Source organism: Lepidothrix coronata, unplaced genomic scaffold, assembly GCF_001604755.1.
Source record: "Lepidothrix coronata isolate B3197 unplaced genomic scaffold, Lepidothrix_coronata-1.0 Scaffold177, whole genome shotgun sequence".
Taxonomy (NCBI): Eukaryota; Metazoa; Chordata; class Aves; order Passeriformes; family Pipridae; genus Lepidothrix; species Lepidothrix coronata.
Window position 1 is genome coordinate 870,952 of NW_016690357.1, and position 21,350 is coordinate 892,301.

The window sequence follows — 21,350 nt, forward strand, 5'->3', positions numbered from 1 at the left end:
TGAGATTTTCAAAGACGTTTATCAAACAACGGGCAAGGGGCTTTTATTTGTTACCATTTGCTCAGGGAAGAAGCCTCAGGCTTTCTGACAGCTGATGAATAAAACACACTTTTGAAGGCTCTGCCTCAATACCAACTTGTCACTTATACCTAGGAGAGAAAGGGGGTTTGTTTTCAAAGTACAAAGCCCCCACGAGTGATTCCATCAGGGATCCAGAAGCATTTCAATAGGAAATAAGCAGAAAACCAACTTGTGTAAGAGATGTCACTTCTGGAGCAACTGCCTCCTGCATGGCTCCCATCAGTGGCACCACACGGGCAGTGAGGACCACACACCCCAGCCTGCAATCGCCCACCCCAACATCTCCTCTTGATGGCCCCTCACAAGTCTGCTCCCTCTGCTCTGAAAGAGTTTATCATAAGATAGACAGTGTCACGTCTCAGACTTGGCAAATTTGGGGTGAAATATTTTGATAGGTACTGCTTCATGAACAGTTCACTGTACTCATGATTTTGTGAGAAAACTCATTTTCTCTCCAGCTGGTCACCTAGTAGCATTCTTGACACAAACATCTACAGAAATTAGTCACAGCAGGAATGCAAGGCAACAATATATTTATTGCTGAGTGGATGTTAACTACAAGTTAGCTACTATACATACGAAGATTTTCCAGTAGGCAGTCAGAAGGTTGTCCACACATCAGTGCCAAATAGTACAGACACTTGTCTGGTCACAATACCTACCCAAAAATCTTGAACCTGAACAGTGTTGGACACTCCTTAACCAAATTCTACTGGCACTTTGTTTTTATTTTGTCAAATCAGGTTTCCCTTATTTACTAAGCTTCTTACTTCTTTACTACTTACTATCATAAATTATTTTGTAATGAACCATCCAAGAAACATTTGTGACTTTTTGCTTATTCTCCCAACTCTCCAGGGAAGAAGCAGCAGATTGTCCAATTTTACTGCAGTATATATGATTACTTTATAAAACGTAAATTGTAAATGTAAAACGTAAATTTTCCTCTAATTGTGCTGGAGAAAGTGATGAACATTAATGGTTACACAGCGGTTTCATAACAATCCAGAGATACCAGTATTATCCATATGGTAAAAGCTCCCACAGTGGCATGCTCGAACCTTCGCCAACTGCTTGTTTTCTGGGTGCTCCTAGAGGTGCACTAGCCATCAGGGAGCACTCCATGTGTGACAGCTGGCATCTTGACCCTAGGACACCAACACACAGATGAGAAACGAGGCTCACTGAGATCCTGGCAGCATAGGAAAATGAGGAGCTGAAGAACTTAGGCTAGGTGGTTAAGGTACCCAGGTCCAAAAAGCTCCCTTACCAACTGAGAAATATAAGCAGAGTACACTTTATAACAGATAAGTCACAAAGGCATGCCAAAAATCAGGAGACAAGTGGCTGACAGGTGGCTTTATTCCAGAAGAGGAAAGCATCATCTGATGAGATCAGAGACAAAAGAATATACTGCATTTATAATTCCCCTCTTAACTAAGATAAGCCAATCTATTTTTTTAAATGAAACACTCGTATTGTTGTGACATTTCTTAGTAACCCAAATCCCTTCTGCAGTCATGTTGATTTCAGGGCCAAGAGCTGTCTGCTCTAATCAACTCAAACGGAATTCACAGAGCAGATCCTAAAACACTTCAACATTACTTTCTCCATATGCCAGTTTCTAGTAGAACCCAATTTACCAACACAGTTAAGACTTGAGAAAAAGATAAATTAAATCAGCTCAATTTACACTTAAACAAACATAGAGATCTATTAGGTCAAGCTTCGTTAGACACAAAAAACCCCAAACCAAAACAACCAAAATAAAAAAAAAAAATAACAGGACTTGTTAAGGCTATAGCTGAAATTCTCCTGGCTAGTCTGGTCATGAAATCATCACCTTTCACAAATTCACACACTCCACTGATGCTCTCATAGTTAAATGAAAGGCACGCCTAAGTTACCAAGCAATGAGTTTACAGTTAAAAACTTTAATCTTTTGATCTTATTTAGGAGACAGAAGGCAGAAGCGTTCAAAATATATTTCTCCTGTATCATAAGGAAGTTGAATGATGTATCAGTGACAACTATGTTCTATTTATTAAAAAATAGGTTATTAAATAACAACTACTTGATAAAATACTCTAAAGCCTTCAGAAGCAGAAAGCATGCATCCCAAAGTATTAAAAATGCTGACAGAGCTCCCCAGCTTTGAATGTTGCCTTAAGAAGGGTCCAAACAGTTACAAAGTAACACAATGCAAAAAGAGAAAGCAAATGATTCTTTTAAAACAAAATCAGCCAACCAAAAAAAGGATAACCCACAGATTTACATTCAGTGTGACACTGATTCTGTAAATGTCATAGAAACGTCAAAAATACATGCAATTATATACAAAAATGCAATATCTCAAATGCCAATAACTAAAATGTTTTTAAGACTGATTATTTTAATAATATATGAGGCTTTTAATGAAAAATATGTTAACAAATATAAAAGAAAACTTGGAATTCCAGACATGGAATTGCTAAACAGTACTGTTGCACAGGGTTTTTTTGGTGCTGATGTAGTTTTCTTTGGTTTTAAGAGGGAGCAACAGACCTTTTTAGTCTGGGTCTTTTGCTATGCTCAACCTTACAGAATCCAGAAGTAAACATAAAGTAATCATTAATAACAATTTATAATATTTGCCAATGATGAGGGTGCTTTGTTGTAAAGAGTGATAGCGTTTGATCAGGTGGCACCTTAACGCAGTCTGCCCAAGAGGCATAGCATTATTTTTATCATGGATTTGAAAAGAAAAATCAACAAAAAAATTCCAAGCCTTACAGGTCCACTCTCTCCTGATCTTCCTCCTGTCACACACCAATAAATGCTTATTTATTATTCTTTTATTGTGATATTTATTATTCTTTTATTGTGTCTTGACATTTCAAACAAAATGGATTTTCTTTATTAAATTTGCATTGAGTATTAAACATTAGAGAAAAATTCCTCAAGAAGAGACAAATTCAAAACCACATATCTACCCTTCAGAACTAATACATAATCTCTTTGTTATAAAGTAGTCTTCTTCCACCAGAACTGATTTAAGAGATTCAACTAATCTGATTTAAGAGATTCCAACTAATTTAAGAGATTCCAGGGGAAAACTGAGGACTGCTTAGCTCTTGTCAGCACTTCACATATTTTGAAAACACAAAGAAAAAAAGTGCCTCTAGAAAGTCCAAGTAGGCAAACTTTATCTCATGCCAAATTTAGCCACAAGTATTAGATACAGTGGATCTAGATCTTACAAAAGTGCATTTTTTTAGTCTCTAAATTTGCATAACCACCACCAAGTATTAAGACTGATTGTATCATTAAAGACGACTTCAAGAGCTCAGTGAGTTCACCCTGGTGTACTAAATCCACCAACTCTGTGGCTTCCCACTTTGTGGGAAAGGCTCACCAAATGCTAAGAGCTCATTTTCTTCTTAGTCTCCTTTGAAATTCACAATTTTATGCAACAACAAAACTATCTACAGCAGAGACAAAAGTATCAGAGACCTGAGATTTCAGGATTTAAAGCATCAACCAGAACAGGATGGTTTCTGAAGGATCCTATCTTCCTAATAGCACATGTAATATACAGAATAATGGAATGAAATTTTGAGAGAGAGATAAACTATTTTAGTTTCACTTGCTCTTTTTTTTATTAGCAGCACAGTGTGACAGTGAGCAGCTAATGCTCTGTGACAGATTTTGCCTGGTGGAAATTCCTTCCAGGAAGAGAGTCCTCATGGCCTATTTCTCCTTACGGCAAATTTTAAGCAAATTAAACTGATAACCATATCTTGAAAAACAATCCTGAGGACAGCATTGCTAATAGGATCCCCAGAGGGACAGGGTCCATGCCAGCAGACCAACATGACAAGTCACAAGCAGTGCAGTACCGCAGAGACATGCTGTGGATTGCAGGCACCAAGGCGATGCAGGAGCCAGCCACAACCTCAGGGAGATACGGGATGCCCATTAAATGGCAGTAAGATCTCTGCCAGCTAGAGAGGCACAGGCAGCCCTGAAGGGTCCTGGCTCCCCACCTCAGGCAGCCGCAGGGAGGACAGCAAGGCCAGACCATGCACCACTGCTTTTCACCTTTGAGTGAGCAACATGCGGATCTCTCTCGTGGGTTTCCTTGAGTGCCTGTGAATGACAGCTGGTGCAAAAGCTGTCAGAGATGTTTCTTCACTGCTCAGGTGGCCCTGAGCTTTATAGAACTGCAGCTCTGTCCACTGCTTGTCCTCTTGAAGCCACAGTGAGGGTCCCTGTCACAGGTCTGCCCACAGGTGAGTGACACCAGAGCAGGTCAGGGCTTTCCAACACAAGGCTCATGGATAATGTGCTGCCCCAGAAACTTGTAGCAGTGCCACAAGCAATAGTACAACAAAAATGCCAAAATCAAGAGGTTATGATCTAGATCAACCAAGAAAGTGAAACATTTTTCACAGTAAGGGACTGAAGAGGGATCAGTACTGCAACATTGGCCTCTGCAAGATACCAAGCAAGGACAAATTCGGCAAACTTGTCACACACAGAACACTTAACTTGAAGTCAGCTGATCATATGAGCTGATCAAATGCTAGCAAATGATTATATTTCATCAGCTTTTCATCCTATTTTGCATTAAAGCCAGAGGGAAACCTGTAGCAAGAACAATTTACTGAAGGAAGTAGTTCAGGACTCATCTAGAGTTTAACAAGTGCTCAGCACTTTCTCTACAACTTCTGGTTGGCTTAAAGTGAACGCAGATGTTAATCTTACCCAGAAAGGACCACAAGGATGTGACACATCATATCTTCAAGTAATATGTCAATTTTTATAAGGCTAAAACAATCAGGAATATACAGAAAAGCAAGTCTGTTTCAGTGGGAATGATATATAATGCAGGAAAACAATAACCACTTGCAGAAAAATACCCATCCATTAAACTATTCCTTTTTTTTTTATGTTGGAAATTAAAATGTTAGATCCTTCCTCTTCTTACAGACCCAGTACAATATAATTTAATAAATACTAAATTATTAATCATGGGGTTAGTTTTTAATTATCTTTCACATGATAAATACTCAACTACTCTTTCAGTTCTCCATCTTAATTCTTTTGATTCTTTCTAACACCAACAAACATTACATTCAGATGAGGAGCTATGGAGAAAATGGCATAATTGAAGAAGACAGGCAACCTTTCTGGCTTATCCTGGCTCCTTCTAAGGCCATTGATAAGAAATGGCACTAGCCTCAGCCCTCTCAGGCTTTTGACTTTGCCTACAAGGGGAGTTTTTCATCTCGTGCTGCCCAGAGAAAAGCCAATTAACAGACAGCAAATCAAAAAGCACAACTCTTTAGAGCTGACAGGTGAGATTAAATCAAGATAATTCTCTACATGTATTCCTACTGTTATCAAAAATCTTCAGACTAAGTCTTGCCATCACTGTTTGAACCAGAATTCAGATAAAAGCACTCAGATCCAGTAAATGGGACCATTTCAGGACACATGCAGACATTTGGTTCTTCTACAAAGAAGCAGCTTTTGCCAGAATGAAAACGAAGTGCAATTATTCAACAAGATTAAGCAATGCTTTTTCATTCTTTTTAAAATTAAATGCAGATGTACCCGATGTACTTATAATCAATATCACACAGGAGGTCATAGCAAATAAATACTAGGTATTTAAGAAGCATTTCTTTGAAGAAAAGAAAAACCAAGTAAACAAAACAAAACCACAAATCTCCAAATAAATAAAATTCAAAACAACAAAAGAAATCCATCCAAACTCTACTTCTCATGTGCAACAGCTTCCTCCTGGAAGCATTGCAGCACAGAGTGGCATCGAGTCAATCTCACACACATCTTTCCAGATCTAATTACATTACAAAAGAAAAGTAACATCCAGATTTCAAACACATTTTTAAAAACTCTCCTAGTTTATTTAAGTAAGGAGGTAATTGTTCCCTTCAATTTTATTTATTCTGTTAATGTAGCCTCTCAGCTGGAAAGAAAATTATTTAATCTTTTCTAGTTTGTTTTGAGAGTCCAATATTCCTTAATAGTGTTGTTCTGACACAGCTGAACTCTTAACTGAAATTTACTCAACAGAGGCACTTTGTTGCACTCAACTGTCAGGAAAACAAGAATGTCCTTATCCACCACAGACTAAGAGCCATATTTTAAACATGTTTATAAATTCATACCATGGAAGGACATCCAAAGACACAACTACCAAGAAGTAACAATATGGAACATCAATACAGCCCTCTGAATATCTGACAGGCTGCAGGTATGACATAAAGCAGTATTAGTACTGCATACAGACAACAAGCTAGCTCTCTCAAACAAAATACTTCAAATCAACACTTCACAGCACATGAACAATTTTGACCTGGGTCTAACCTTCCCCTTCACCACAACAGTATACTGCCCACAGACAGTATTCAGTTGCCAGCAAGTCCCTGCTGCTTTGCTATGTAAGAGCAGGGCACATAGGACAGAAAAGCTTTCCTCTACTCCCAGGTGAGGATTCACAAATCCCACAAAACATTCCCATACCTTCACCAAACCCCCATGCTTATGAACACACTTTGATGGCAGTGTTGGCACCTGTGATGAATGCACACATACAGATATTGCTTGTCCATATGCAGTTCCTGTACCACAGGGTACTACTTTTAAGAAGGTATGAATGCATCTGGTATTTCTTCAACTAAATCTTCTCAAGATACAATAACAATTGTAGAGAGAACAATGACAGACAGGTGCAATGGAGAGGGCAAAAATTTTGCTGATTTGTGCAGACTGGGCTTTAATTATATGTTCCAGTTGTGGAGCTTCTCTAACAGAGAGCTACTTCCAAAAACTCGCAAAATTACAGTGAACTCTTCATAAATCACAACTGCTCCACTCCACTGAAGCATAAGTTAAAATTACAGAGCCAGAGCTTTACAAAGTTTAAACTTCATAAAAATAAATATATTCCAAGGTCCCCCCAAAAATTCCTGTCTCCGGGTGAATCCGCACTGTGTATTTTGTTCGGGTGGGTATGGGACTATTAAAAATCTGTTGTGATGCCAGCTGTCACTTTTAAGCACCTCAGTACAACTCTCAGATTTGGTGGTCCCAGAATGAGCTCTCATACAACACTGATACAATTTTAACAGGAGGAAGAATGGCTACAAAATTAGATTGGAAATTCTCCGCAATTTTACAAAACTGGCAGTATAAGGATTAAGCAGGATATATGAAAGTTACCAGTAAGGCTAAGATTAAACATGTCTGTGCTTTTATGTTGATGCTAAAACCAAATATATCTATAAAGGAAATGTATTCATTCGTTACAATATATCATATAAATGTATAATATGGATATACGATATCCAAAATATAATACATATAATCTATCTCTAGATAGATGTGGTTATATACACACTTCCACATGTAAGTGAAGAAGAAAAGGTAACTGTTAAAAAAGTGATAAAGAAGGAAAAACATACCTGCTAACAATTCAGAATGATCAAAGTTGCAGAAGGCTCTCAAAACTGCAAGTGTAGAAAGGTGGATTATAGGTGAAATCCACTGCCTATAAATGTAAAGTAATGTGTTAAAAAATACACACACAACCCCAACCACACAAACAGAGATGAGCTCTATAGCAGCTTAGAAGGATGACATTTAGAATCATCAAGGACAACTATCTGAAAATGCCACCTTGATGTCCAGCAGCTGAGAAAAATCTATCAATTTTGGCAATGGGACTGAGTGGAAGGAGTTTTAATTGGAAAAGGTTTAGATAGCAAAACAAGAATCATCATAATGTGACTTTATAAAAACACATAGCTCCCTGGTAGCTCAAATTCTGGTTGCTGTTCACTTTACATCATTACAGAGATACAGAAGAACTAGAAAAAACATGGGGCATAACAACATGGATTCAAAGATTATACTGTAACTTACTTAAAAAAAAGTATTTTTCATCATGAAAGAGAGATGCACACAGAGTGACTGCAGTGGAGGTCCATAAAATCTAAGGGTATTAAAGACAAATTGAGGCTCATGAACTTGAGGTTATTTAATAAAATTATTGATAATTTTCAAGTGCAAGGAACAGTTATTTTACAGATGCTTAACAGTTTTGTGGAATTCATTGTCACAACATACTCAGAAGGTCAAATGCTAAAAATGAGGATTATAGAGGGCAGTAAAGCATAAATCATTAAACACTATGTGCACACAGAGATTTAGACATGGGACACAACAAACTGCCAGCCAGTAGAAGCTGACAGTCTCTTCCAAGCAAAAGATCACTTTATGCTACCTCCATTTATTACACACTTTTTTAGGAATCAATTATTTGCTAGTGTAGAAAATTTTCAACTGTACTCTGGATCCTTTCTATTCCCCAACATTTCTAAGTTCAAAAATATTTAGATTTTACAATTAAGTAACTTAAGTATTGTATATACTTTGAAGTTAATATTCTTAGATATATATTTATTGTAAATAATCTAACCATCAAACTGTAGTAAACAACAAACATATTAAAATCTCTCTTATATTGACAAAAAAAAATTTTTTTCAAGGTATCAAGACCTGAAGGAATTTTCTTTATAATGTATCAAGAACAAGAGAGAAAAAAGTGAGTCCAGTAAGCTATTTTTAGGTAACAAATATAGGTTTTGAACTTTTCTAAGTTAAAAAAAAAGGTCTCCCTATGTTATGACTGGTGCTATATTTTTTAAATATTTTAATGCATACGGTAAGCTGAATTCCCCAATGCAACTGACTGTATTTGCACATAAATTGAGGACTTGGCTAAGCCTAAAATGGCCCTACTCAAGGTTTTGCTTCCATTGACCCAGAATGGCATTTCTGGTAAGTAAGAAATAGAAAGCAGAAAAGTAAAATTATTATGGGCAATACAGGTTTCTACAGCAGATTTGGGAAACTTGTATCTAGAATTAAGTCTAAGTCATGCCACAAGAAAATGCAAAAGGTCTGTATACACCAAAGAAACCCTAAAGTCTCAAAATGTCATCACATGAACTCTTACAGAAGCATCAGCACTACAGAAAGTTCACAGCTGAGCTTCTTTTTAAGTATGTGATAAACTTTTATATTTTCTAAGTGACTCTAAGGAGGAAAGTTTTCTAATTGTAAAGAAGATACAAAAAAAATCACCTTAAATCATTACCCAAATGGTTACTTATTAGGAACTGGTCACATTGCATGTTTGTATACCTTAAACTGCAGTCTAGTACCTTCTAGTCTTTGCATCCTTCAGTGTCCAAGCCACATCTTAAAGCATTTAAGCTTATACATATAGTTAAAAGAACTAACAACAGCAAAAGAATGTGTTTCACATAGTGAAGACTGTCAACTTATTCTCTTCTTGTAATCTTGTCACACATAATTTTCTGTTGGAGAACTGTTCTTCAGAAGTATCACACACACAACTAATGACTATCACCTTAAAAATGGTTATTTAAATTATTTACTAACAGATGTCCTTTTAAATTATTAATTTCTTTTGGAACTCCATAAAGCTTTATAATGAGACTAGTAAAATAAATGTTTTAGCTGTGACCTGAGGCAGAATTTGTTCCAAACATCATCCTTAGGCTGATAAATCCTGAAATCAGAAGCTCAGTTCTTCTGCAATGTAACTCTTTTTCTAGAGTATGTGAAGGAATTTTCTACTCATTAACATACTTTCTCATCTATATTTCCAAAATAAAGTCTCCTTTTTTCATGAGAAACAAGCAAACAAAATGAAAAAATTAATTTTTAAAATTCCTTACAAAGTGCTTTTATCCAAAGCCACTCTTCCCACACCACATGCACTGAATGGCAATTGCCTGCCAGGCTTAAGCTGTGCTTGACTCCATATAATGACATTACATTAGGAAACTGCTTGTTGGGCTAACCACAAGATTATACTGAAAAAAAACTTTTAAAAAAGGAGAATCACAGAAGTTAAGCAACAAAAATATTCTAATTCCTTCAGTTTTAATAGCTTGATTTTACTTTTATAAGATTACAGTAAGTGTTGTTAGTCTTCATTGTCTGTACTTTTTATTTGGCAAGTAGGACAAAAAGTAATAGAAAAGGGCTTTTGTTTTATCAGTAGCACTTTTATGACAAGTTATGCCTCAAGCATACACAAAGACCTTGCAGCACTCAGATTGCAGGTATGTAATGCCACTGCTACCCTGAGTAAAACTTCTACTCTTAATACAACAAATTCACAGTAGAAAATTGATTGTAGCAGAACTGTGTAAAAGACCTGCTCTTTTCCCCAAATAAGTTTGATTCAAATGAAGCTGTAACTCGACTAAGCAGCTGGACCAGCAAATCTGCTGCTGTCATGACAGAGTTAAGATGCTCTCTTCATGTCTTGACAGGCTTCTTTCCAAAATCAGAAGAAAAAAGTGATAATCCCAAGTGTTCCTGAAAACTTTTGTGGGGCAGGCAAAACTGTATCTCGAACGCACAAGATTTTTCTAACTCAAAAGCACATTTGTTACAAACTAAAAATCGAAGTTACTTGAAAGAGAATTGCCTAAAAAGCACTGCAATTTAACATACTGCAAATGGTCTAAAGGGTATATAAAAGTTGTCCAAGAGGGCCCCTAAAGAAAGGCTTTGCATTGTCTTTGGTATCAGTTGATCAGATCACGCCTTAATTTTCTGTGTACTGGATTATTTGCACACCCACTTTCCTCATTTTTCAAGTGGACCTTGTACATGGTCATAGGAAAATTGTAAAGCCTGACTAAGTCAGCATGCAAAATATTAAATTACAACAAAATACTAGTGTCAGTCAGTGCCAAAAATCCTGAGTATCAATCTCCTTTTTGATCACTACAGGTTCTCCTATATAAAAAAACAGAGGATAGGCCATCCTTTTATGCAGACAGCTTACCAAAATAAGAGCTGCTGGAACTTAGTGAAGGATTATGAAAGCATGGAGAAATTCAGAGAGTAGAGAACGATCTAGATCAGCAAGAGGAAAAACTGTAGTAACTAAGGGTAATTACTTCTTCTTTCACAAACTTTTTTGTATTGCAATGGCCATCCTTCCACTTTGGAAAAGTAGTAGTTAAAAAATCAACACACCAAGCCACACCACTAAGAGGCATCCCAGTGTCATGTTTTTACTAATACTATTCACATTTTTTTTTTTTAATTAAGAATAGACTGAAATTTATGTAAAATTTTCATACTCAAAGTCAAACAATTTGAGTCTCCTGTGATGAATAGTTAGAAGTGTAAGAGGCAAAAGGTCTGGATTGTGATCTCTTTTCTGAGAAATTGTAGAACATTAACATAGTTGGAGGCAAAGTTCAAGCAAAACACTACTGAAGACTTGTGAAACCAATTCAAGCAATAGCACTTTGCAGCACAGTATCAGTGCTATAATGATCTTGATCTTTAAAAAAGCAAAATAATCTTTTGCTTCAAAAGTACTCAATTCCATTACTGAAAAAGCAACAAAACACTAAAAATCATCAGGAACCACTTTTCCAATGTATAATACCTTCTTTATAGACATGTGCCTGGTTAAATGCAACTTGAGCCTCCTCTGCTCTTCCACAGATAAAATTATAATAAAATTATAAAACAGTCCCTAACTCAGGAGTACATTTAATATATGAATTCTTAAAACAGGATTAAATCAGTGTCCAAACATCAACATTTCATAGAAAAAGTTTATAAAGTATGATTTTTCCTTCAGCCCAGTTTCTGAAGTCCCAGTTCAAAAATATAGGTCAGGTTTCTACTGTCTCCAAACTTTTTCAAAGTCAGCTTGAATAGTGCAAGCCTGACCCATTTTGAGTGGGCCTTTCAAAACTAAAATAACAAATTAGTCAGGTGGCTGCCATCAATTTTCATAATATATTTTTTTCTGTGTTAAAGGTCTCACATATGAAATATATTAGCATTTGAATTCCATACTCTGAAAAGACTGATGTGAAGAACTCACATGCATTTAGTTCCGTGTTTTATTTAATAATTCCTAGATTAAACAAGTGTTAAAGCTTGAGCACAACAGAAAAATCATTGCTTTTGCTGATCATGGTCCACTAGTTCTATTGAAGATAAAAAGAAACACCAAAAATCAATACATATAAAGTTAATATTATATTATTATTGCTATACTGCTTCCTTCTTTTGGGAAGCTAAATAATGAAAATTCTTTAACTCAATTCTAGTATCTTCTTTCACTAGAACTTGGAACACAGGAATGAGATGCATTAGGATACAGTTGTGGACAAACTTTTAGTTAGTAAAACTGACCTAAATACTACCCCATGTGGAAATGTCAGTTGGAAAAAAATTTTCTTACAAATTTCATCCAAACATTTCAGTGAGAAGAAAAATATTTCCACACTAAAAGTCACATTTTCTGAGACATCTTTAAAAATACTTTCATTTTGATTTTTAAACAATTTTATTCTGAAAAACAGCTATCAGGATTTTTTGGTTCATTTTTTTTTTCTGGCTGAGTCTGCCTTAAATCCAAACTAACTGTCTGTGCAGCAAAAGATGGCATATATTAGTCCTCTCTAGAACTTCCTGCTAATACATTTCAAAGTGTTATTTCAGGTATAAATAAGGTGAATTTCTTAATATATACACTGCAGATTTTCTCTGAGGATAACTATTATGAGAAATTCAAGTAAAGTTAACTGATAAGAGTTGCTCAGGTAAAAGAACTTTCATAGCCTGAAAATTGCTATCCATAATCTTGGCACTTTGATCTCTCAGAATATGAACTAATGTTGTATCTAGAATGCAACTCATTATTAATAGTTAAATATCTTTAAATGGAGCAGCTTTGAGGACCACATCCAATATCAATAGCTGGCATTTATATAAGGCTTTCATTTTCAAGGACAATGCTACATGGTCCATCAATCTGATAAACATGCACATGTACCTATAGACTTCCATTTGCATTCAAACACATCTTTAGGATTAGAAATATGTATCCATTCATAAATATAAACGCATAATCTATCAGCTTAACTATAGTTTTTCAGATTTCAATTTATAAGGATAGGTGACAGGCCAAAGTATAAATCAGAGATTTTAATGAAATTGTATGAATTAATTGTGGAGAACATCATCCAGTACTATCTGCAGAAAAAGTTATATCCTAAGGTGACTTCTGTGCAGAAAATAAACAAAACAATCTTTTTTTTTTTTAGGTTCTGAAAATATGGGGGGAAAGTAAGACATGTTTTCCCAAGCAATCTTGGATAAACACTGTTTGTGCTATTTCACTTAATACAGGATAAACATTTCAGTCAAGTCAGATTTTCACAAAGACTTACTTGAAAACTCTCAGCCAAGATCTTAAAAATTTCCATCAGGTTATTTTTAAATGAGATACCCAGGCCAGACTCTTTATAGCAGACAAAACACACAAACAAAATATATTAAAGACAAAAATAAAAAGTTCTGTTGAAAGATTTCTTATTTAGCTAGCAGCACTAGTTGACCTTCAGGGAAATTGATTATGCTTGCTATGCAATATTTGAAGGGTACATTGTATTGCAATTTACCTCTTCCACTTGTAAGTCTCCAACTGTGCAGATTGAACTTGACCAAAACATCTAAGGAAAGGACAGAAAACAATTTACCATTTAAAAAAAAAAAAAAATCTCTAAAAAAACATAGGTTAACCTTTTCCTCAACACCAGCTTATGACTTCCAAACAGTGAGGGCAAAATCCTACCGCTGAAGCAATAGGGAACTTTAATACCAACTTCAAGACTGTTGGATATCATCTGTCAAACTAAGGAAAGATGCAAGGAGTTTAATTTATTACTTATTTAAATAACTACTCTTTTAGCAAGTTGCCTATTTTTTCAGACACTGAAACTAAGCAAAAGATTATTTTTCCCCAATTACTGTAAAACCCTTCTACAGTCCAACATTTGCAGTATTGAATCTATTTCCAAGTGTAATGACCCTCAAAATCGAAGATGGATTTTGGCTTTACTCTGATCAATACTAATCTCCAAGATATATTGGACTTCACATTGACCTAAACAAAAAGGTCATTATATGTATATTAGTCAATTTCCAAAACATTTATTAAATTAATTTCAGAGACCACAAAAGGTGTATTGTTACAATTTTTTCTATCTATCACCCTTAGTAAGATTTACATGCAACTGATAATTCACATAATCACATTGTCACTGTAGTGGATTTCTCAGAATGTCTTGATCTGTTACATTATTTTAAGATTAATCTTTTTATATGTAACTAATTGTATCTAATTGGAGGAATACCACCATATTATATAGTTACTGGGCCGTTGGAATACAATCTTACACATATTGAAGTCAATAGAAAAATATATCTTCCCTTCAATAACAAAACTGAACTCTTAAGACTGAGGGGAGTCTAACATACTGCATTTATGCTTTAAGTTCCCCAAAAGCAAAGCTGGAGAAGCCTTTTTCAATCAAAGTACTTTGAGCAGCACATTTTTAAAAGAAGAATCACAGCACCCAGTAGCCTATTTATATAAAGTTCATTTTTAAAAAATACAGATTTCTGATTAGTTTTTTTATTATATTGGTTAATTTCAAATTAGGATTATAAAAAATATACATGCATTAAGGCAGGTGATAACATAATGACAAAATTGTTAGTGACTGATCTGGGGTAGGCTCCTCATCACTTTTATTCTCTTTCCTCAAACAAACAAAACCAAGCATCAAGCTCTTCCTCAGGCAATTTATCCTAAATTAAATAATTTTATAACCTTAGATTTTAACCTGAAGTAATACTAAACTCTCCATGAAATTTCTGTCCAGAAGTCTTAATAAAAATCGAATATTTGTAAGTTCCCCATGGACACTTCATTACAATGCTAATAGACCTTATACACTTAGAATTTTCACCCAGCAGCAGCATTTGCTTAAAAATTCAACTTTAAACTTTCCACTGCCTTAGCTTTGGGTATGGAGATACTAAAAGACACGAGAGTAAGCAGAATAAAGTAATTAGTAACCAAACCAGAGAAGTTGCTAAAAAAATTAACAATAAAACCAAAAGAATGGACAGTAATTGAGTGAGGACGTAAAAAGCCAGAGAGGAAGCAGATAATTTCATAAGCATAATGAGATATTTAAAAAAAAAAATCATTCAAGTTTGCTAAGATGGCTTAAACATGCTTTTTTCACTCTGGTCAGGGTGAACATGTCCACACTTCAAACTCAACTGTCTGATGACTTTTGGATTTCCACTTCCATACTACTACTACCACCATTGATCTTCTTGGGCCAGGGAAGAGAAAGAGGCTAGTATCACCTACCTTTCTCCATTTGGAACGTGTAACATTTAAAATTACCCATGTAAAGTACCTTTTTACTAAATAAAATTGTCAGAAGTAACTTCCTTTCTACACAAACAAACAAGTAGTCCCTAAGTACATGGGTTACCTAGGTATCCACCAAGAGATACAGCAGCTTTTTCCAAATTTTGTCATCCTGAATTGAAGCAGGAAGAGTATAGCAAATACTCTACTATGGTTGCTGATGGATCAATCCAAAAGACATCTCTAAGGAACAATGGAGAGCTCAATAGAAGCCTGTGCTATTATCTGAAATGGGAGTAGTTCCACTGAAGATGCTGGCATGCCACACAAAAGCAAAGTGATGCTCGCAACACAAGAAGAGAGAGAGGAAAAAAAAGAACAAGATTCCTCAGACTAAAGCTCTTCTAAACTTGTCTCCTTTTCTTTAAAAAATTTTCTGTTATTATTGTCAGAGTTTCAGCTCCACAAACTACTTCATACATTTTCCTTGCTGCCCTTTGTACATTAGGATGAAAGAAGAATGTCTAAAAATGCCTACATTTCCCATTTTTTCATATTTCTTTATTAAAGGACTCTGATTAGAAACCATTTTGAATATTACGTGTTTTCAGAATGAATTGATAAGTGTCAGGCCATACAAAGGGGGACCCAGTCCTAAGCACAGACTGAGGAACAAGAGAGCAGGACAGATTTATGTTCCACTTCAGGCAGCCCAGAGGGCTCCTGAAGGAAAGACAAAAGAACCAAGAATAGAGAGACAGGCTGCACACAATGTGGCATTAGCCTGCTAAGGAGCAGACAAGCAGCTTAAACCTGACGTAGAAGTTCACTCGAGAGGAGTTAAAAGTTGGCAAGCACCAAAAAGGAACAAAGAGTTTCTGAAGCTGCATTTTAAACAGACTGAAAGGGAGTAGGATTGGCATGCTGCATGGCATGACATTCAAGGCTTTGACAGAAGCTAAATACAACCATTCCCTGAGCACATATGATCTCTTCTGGAAAACAGACAAACTCCATCTCAAAACTTGTGCTGTACGTCCCCACCACTCTCTGCTACTACTGAGTGTTTCAGAACCCATGTGGTCCAAATCACAGGCAATACTCAGTTGTTCTCATGACAGCAATGTCCTTTATCCAAAGCCTCTGCTTCCCTTCTGTTGATCCCCTCCTGGGTTTGCAGATGGAGTCCATATCCTACACAGTTTTCATTTCACTTGGTCAAACAAATCAGGATCTCCCTTATATCCGTATGACCAGACCATCCTGTTAGCTCTTTTCAGCACCTGATCCAATTTCAATTATTTCTTCTTAAAGATAAGCAATTAGAACATTTCATCTCTTCGTAAGTTACTGTGAGTTTACACTATTATTTTTGTTAGATCTTTCAGAATCCTCTCTACTTGGGCACCATAAGGTGAGATTTTCAATGTCCCATTGATGTTATATTGGCCATCCAGGTGAATATTTCCTTTATTTTTCACCCAAGTTTCTATCACAGTAAAATCTTATACAGGTTATATATTCATGTGAATATGAGGACTAATCAATTAATTGCAACATCATTCAAATACCATTCAGGAACTTGAACATCTTTGCCAAATATACAACAGAGGAGAAAAGGACAACTGTGGAAAGAGAGCCTTGGTTTTCATACATAAATTTCATGAGAGCTGCTATACATCCACACAGCACCAGTCTACCATATGAAAGTTAAAGTGGATACTCAAATATTACAACAGTCATTTTCAACTCATAATGTGCAAATTACTTTCCAAGTGGTCTAATACACACAATTAAAAGAAATGGGCCTACTGAAACCAAGATTTAAATGGCAACTTGATTCCACTGGAAAAATTGTTCATGGTCTACAACCTGAAATAAATTTGAGAACCACTTCTTATTATGACTTTGTCAACTTCCCACTACTGCCCCTTGTCATAAAACACAGAGTGTGAGAAGGTAAGTGCAGATCCAAATGCCTAACCACAGCTGGAATTTCTGGTATATTGTACTGCCCAGTGAAATGAATTATAAAATATCAGGAATAACACAATAGGTGCTAAAGATGCTCTAAATTCCTTAGTTTACTAAGAAAAGCCATCAACAACATTAAGCCTTAATTTGTTCCAAGGACACAAAGAAGTGATGAAGTAGAGATACTTCATCTCACTAGAAAACTTGTATTACTCCAGAGTAGTGCCATAAACCCAGTGAAATATCTGATAACTTCATGTAAGAAAAAGAAACATCTCTACAGTCCTGCTGAATCTCAAGACAGAACAGGTCTCACAAAATTAACCAGTCACAAACATCTGGATTTTTTTTAAAAAGTCTTAAAATTATTACCTATTATTCTACCAATGGCCTTATGAGAAACCAAGTCATTTCAAAACAAAGCCAATAGTATAGCAAAAATAGCACCACATCATGGACAACTTGTACCTAAAAAAAAAAAAAACCTGCTCCCAAAGCACAGCATGCTGTTCTCAAGTGACTTTGATAACATTTGTCTCCCACTGTCTTCCGGATGTCCTCCAAGAGACCGCCTAAAAAAAATGGCTTTTTCAATAGAGTCTTTGGAAAAGAGGACTAGAGTTAGGAAAGGACAGGATAGGTCCTGTGACTTTTACATAAGTAGCATATAATTTTACTATGTTATCCTACAAACATTAAAACTAAAGGATGACCTGATCAGTCTTTAGAAAGTGGACATTTTTAATGAAGTACAAGAGCCTGTTAAAACAACTTTCTTCGGTGGAGCTTCACTGAATCAAGTACCAATTTATAAACTGTTAAACGCAGCCACATCAGAAATTTCACTCAGAATTAAGCATCCCAACCTCAGTGTTGGACATTAAATAGGGCATACAGCATAGAAAACTGCATCCATAACCCAGAACTGGTTGAGTTTTTTCCATAATATCACAGATTTACATTTCACTTAGGTTGAGTTATTAAAAGGAAACACCATCGACTTGAATTTTACTTTATGCCAACAGCATTTACTGTAAGAGTTATTTTCTTTTTTAATTATACCTTTTTTTTTTTTTACTTTCCTTTTGGTTTATTAAGAGAGCTCCAGAAGACATCTCACCGTATGGGATATAGGACTGTCCCTATCCCCTCTAGTCTCTTTTCACATGCCTCTTCGCTACTCTTGCAGCATCACCTTCCCCAGTCCCGTTACAAAACGCCTTATAACCATGCCAGCAACAGCGCTAAACTTTTCCAGGCACCGAGCGGTACTTCTGCTCGTGTATAAAGGGTGAAACGACAGCCCAGTTCCTGTAACACGCACAAATTAACCTGACAAACGAGATTTTTTTTCTTTTCTAAGGTCTTGCAGAGACTGCAATTCTTGGTTTTTACAAAGCACCCTGACAGCTTCAGTCCGGGCCGAAGGCTCGCTCACGGAGCGCCGGGCGGACCCCGACGGCTTCTTTGCTTTTTATAGCCATGGCTTCATGTGATGCCTTTCTGCTTTGTGCCCCCCTCACAATCCCCTCAAAAAAAAAAAAAGAAAGAAAGAAAAAAAAAGAAAAAGAAAGTGTATCCACAGCCAAGCAGCCGCTCTAAGAGTGCTAAACTCTGCGTGACACCTCCGAGAACCCCGAGCAGTTTTCGCAGCCGCCCGCCCGGCACCTCCGCAACTCCACGGCGGGACCAGCCCGCGCTCGCTGCCAGGACACGCCAACTCGCGGTCACGGCCGCGCCGGGGCAGCAGGGGAGGTGAGTGGGCAGGAGGGGCCAAGGTCCCGCTCTAGGCGAGCGGCGGGGAGGGCTCGGAGCGGAGCGGAGAGCGCAGGTGAGAGCCTGGCTCCGCGGCCGCCCGCAACTCCCCGCCCCGTCCCCGCACGACCCTGCGGTGGCTCCACGCCCCCCGCCACCGGCGGGAAGGGCGACCGCGGGGAGGGCAGATGTTCCCCCGGAGCGGGACGACATCTCACGCCGTGCTGCCCCTCCGTAAAAGCCCGCCCGCCCGCCCGCCGCACTCAGTCACTCACCGCCCTTCGTCGCTCCGCCGCCCGCGCCGGGACGCGCCCGCAGAACCTCCCTCCTGCGGCGGGGCGGAGGCTCCGCGCCCCCCGGTGCCCCGCACCGCCCACGCTCCCTTCCGCGGGCCTTCACCCGCCCCCCCGGCATCACGCGGCTGCCCGGCCGCCCCTCCCCGGGAGCCAGCGGCTCCATCCGCAATGCAGCTGCGGCCGCCCTCTCGTCCGCCTTCTCCTCCTCCTTCTCCACCCGGCCCGTGCGGGCACCTGCCCGCCGCCTTCTCGGGTCCGGGTCTGGGTCCGGGTCTGGGTCCGGTCCCACCCGCCGCGCAGCGCAGCCCCGGCCCCGCGGGTGGGCGGCGAGGGAGTCCCGCGGGCGGGCGCACGGCCAGAGCGGGTCAGTGTGCTGTCAGGGGTGTGAGACAGGGAGGAGAGACGGGAGAGGGGGAAAAGAGAAAAAGACAAGAAAAAAAGAAAAGAAGAAGAAAGAAGAAAAAAAAAAGCAAAGAAGAATAAGGGGCGGGGGGGAAGGAATGAAAAGAGTGTTATGAAAGGGTGTTGCCCAAACAGACTTTTGTCCCCTGTTTCTCCCCCCTAAACCTATTACTGCGGCGGACCCCCCTGGGACTGGCCGAGATTAATTGCTCTGTGTTATGAAGAAAATGATAGATGCCATTAATCAGGGAGGTTGCAAGTCATTCGCGTTTGTAGATGGAATTCGGAGATTAGCTGGGACAGATGGCAGGCAAACGCTGCGCTCTCCAAGTCTGGCATAAATCATCCAACTTCTGGAATTATTAAACAGCCAGTGACAGAATCTCGTACATTTTCCTAAAGAGAAGGGTTTCTTAGGAAGATGAATATTCACTTCATATCATGACAAAGTGTTTCCAATCGCTGTTATGTTTCTCTTTCCAAATAATGAAAGTATTGGGTTTTCCTTCCTGGATGTCAGAAACTTCAAGCCTGAAGAAGAAATTAGACTTTTCACACAGATATCTTTCAGACATGGGTGAGAAGCAAAGCCAGCCAAACTTCACGAGTACCCAAGTAATTTCTTTAATGGCCTTCCTGAAATAAGCAGGCAAATTTGTAAATTAATAGGCTTGTCTTGATATCTCCAGTAGATTTATCTTTAATTTAAGTAACTACTGCAGCAAAATATTTTTCATTCAAGTTTTATTTTTCTTCATGCACTTTGAGGAAAGGAGTGAATCAAAACTCATAAATGAACATTAGACATTCTGTGGAATCTAAATTTTCCAAGTAGAGAAGAGAACTTTTTTCATTTGTCTACCCTATTTATTTTATTTATTTATTTTTTTTTACATAACAAAAATGAGTTATGGTGTGATCAACTTCAGTCAATCTTTCATGGTATCATATTGACTGATATGTCAAGTGCTTGACTAAATATAAGCTTAGCCCCAATACCTATGACTGAGTAATTGTGAGCTTGATTGTATGTTCTGAAATAATGTGATCAGTCTACAGTAATATTAAGAATTTTGCAGAAGCCTGATCTACAAATTCAATAATAGCGTCTGTTCTATCACACTAAAGGGACCACTGTTCAAAACACAGGTTTTACAATAGTTATTTGAAAAATATTTAAATCTTAATTCATTATATGTAAACTAAATGTTCACCATACTTATCAGTTTAATTTTCATTATTAAGAGCTTCTTTTAGGAAAATCCTTGCAATTTTTATTAGATTTAAGAATAACAATGTACAAAATATCAAAAAGGGTTTTTTTTTTTTTTACTTACTCTCAGCATTTGGATTTGCTGAGCACTCTACCTTGAGTCATCTTTAAATTGCTTTAAATTGTATCTGATACAGAAACAGTCTTGCACACAAGTATTGTCTAAGGCACTCACTTTTGGCCACACGTCCTAAAGAAGAAGAAACACAAAAGAATACTTATTTTTCCACTTATTTAGAGATACCTCTGGTTT

General features: G+C 37.5%; 1 protein-coding gene across 5 annotated transcripts in view; it reads right to left on the reverse strand.

Annotated features, from left to right (window-relative positions):
- The window catches only part of THSD7A (thrombospondin type 1 domain containing 7A), a 283,452-nt gene extending 263,997 nt beyond the window's left edge, over nt 1-19,455 (reverse strand). The window contains exons 1-2 of one of the 5 annotated variants that reach the window (XM_017830344.1): nt 19,402-19,420; nt 7,554-7,639 (exon numbers count right to left, since the gene is read on the reverse strand). The gene's annotated coding sequence lies outside the window, so the exon portion shown is untranslated. Of the gene's footprint in view, nt 1-7,553; nt 7,640-13,628; nt 13,647-19,401 lie in introns of those variants that run through there. The other 4 variants (XM_017830347.1, XM_017830343.1, XM_017830345.1 and 1 more) reach the window with 4 other exon arrangements.
- Between the last annotated feature and the right edge of the window lie 1,895 nt (nt 19,456-21,350).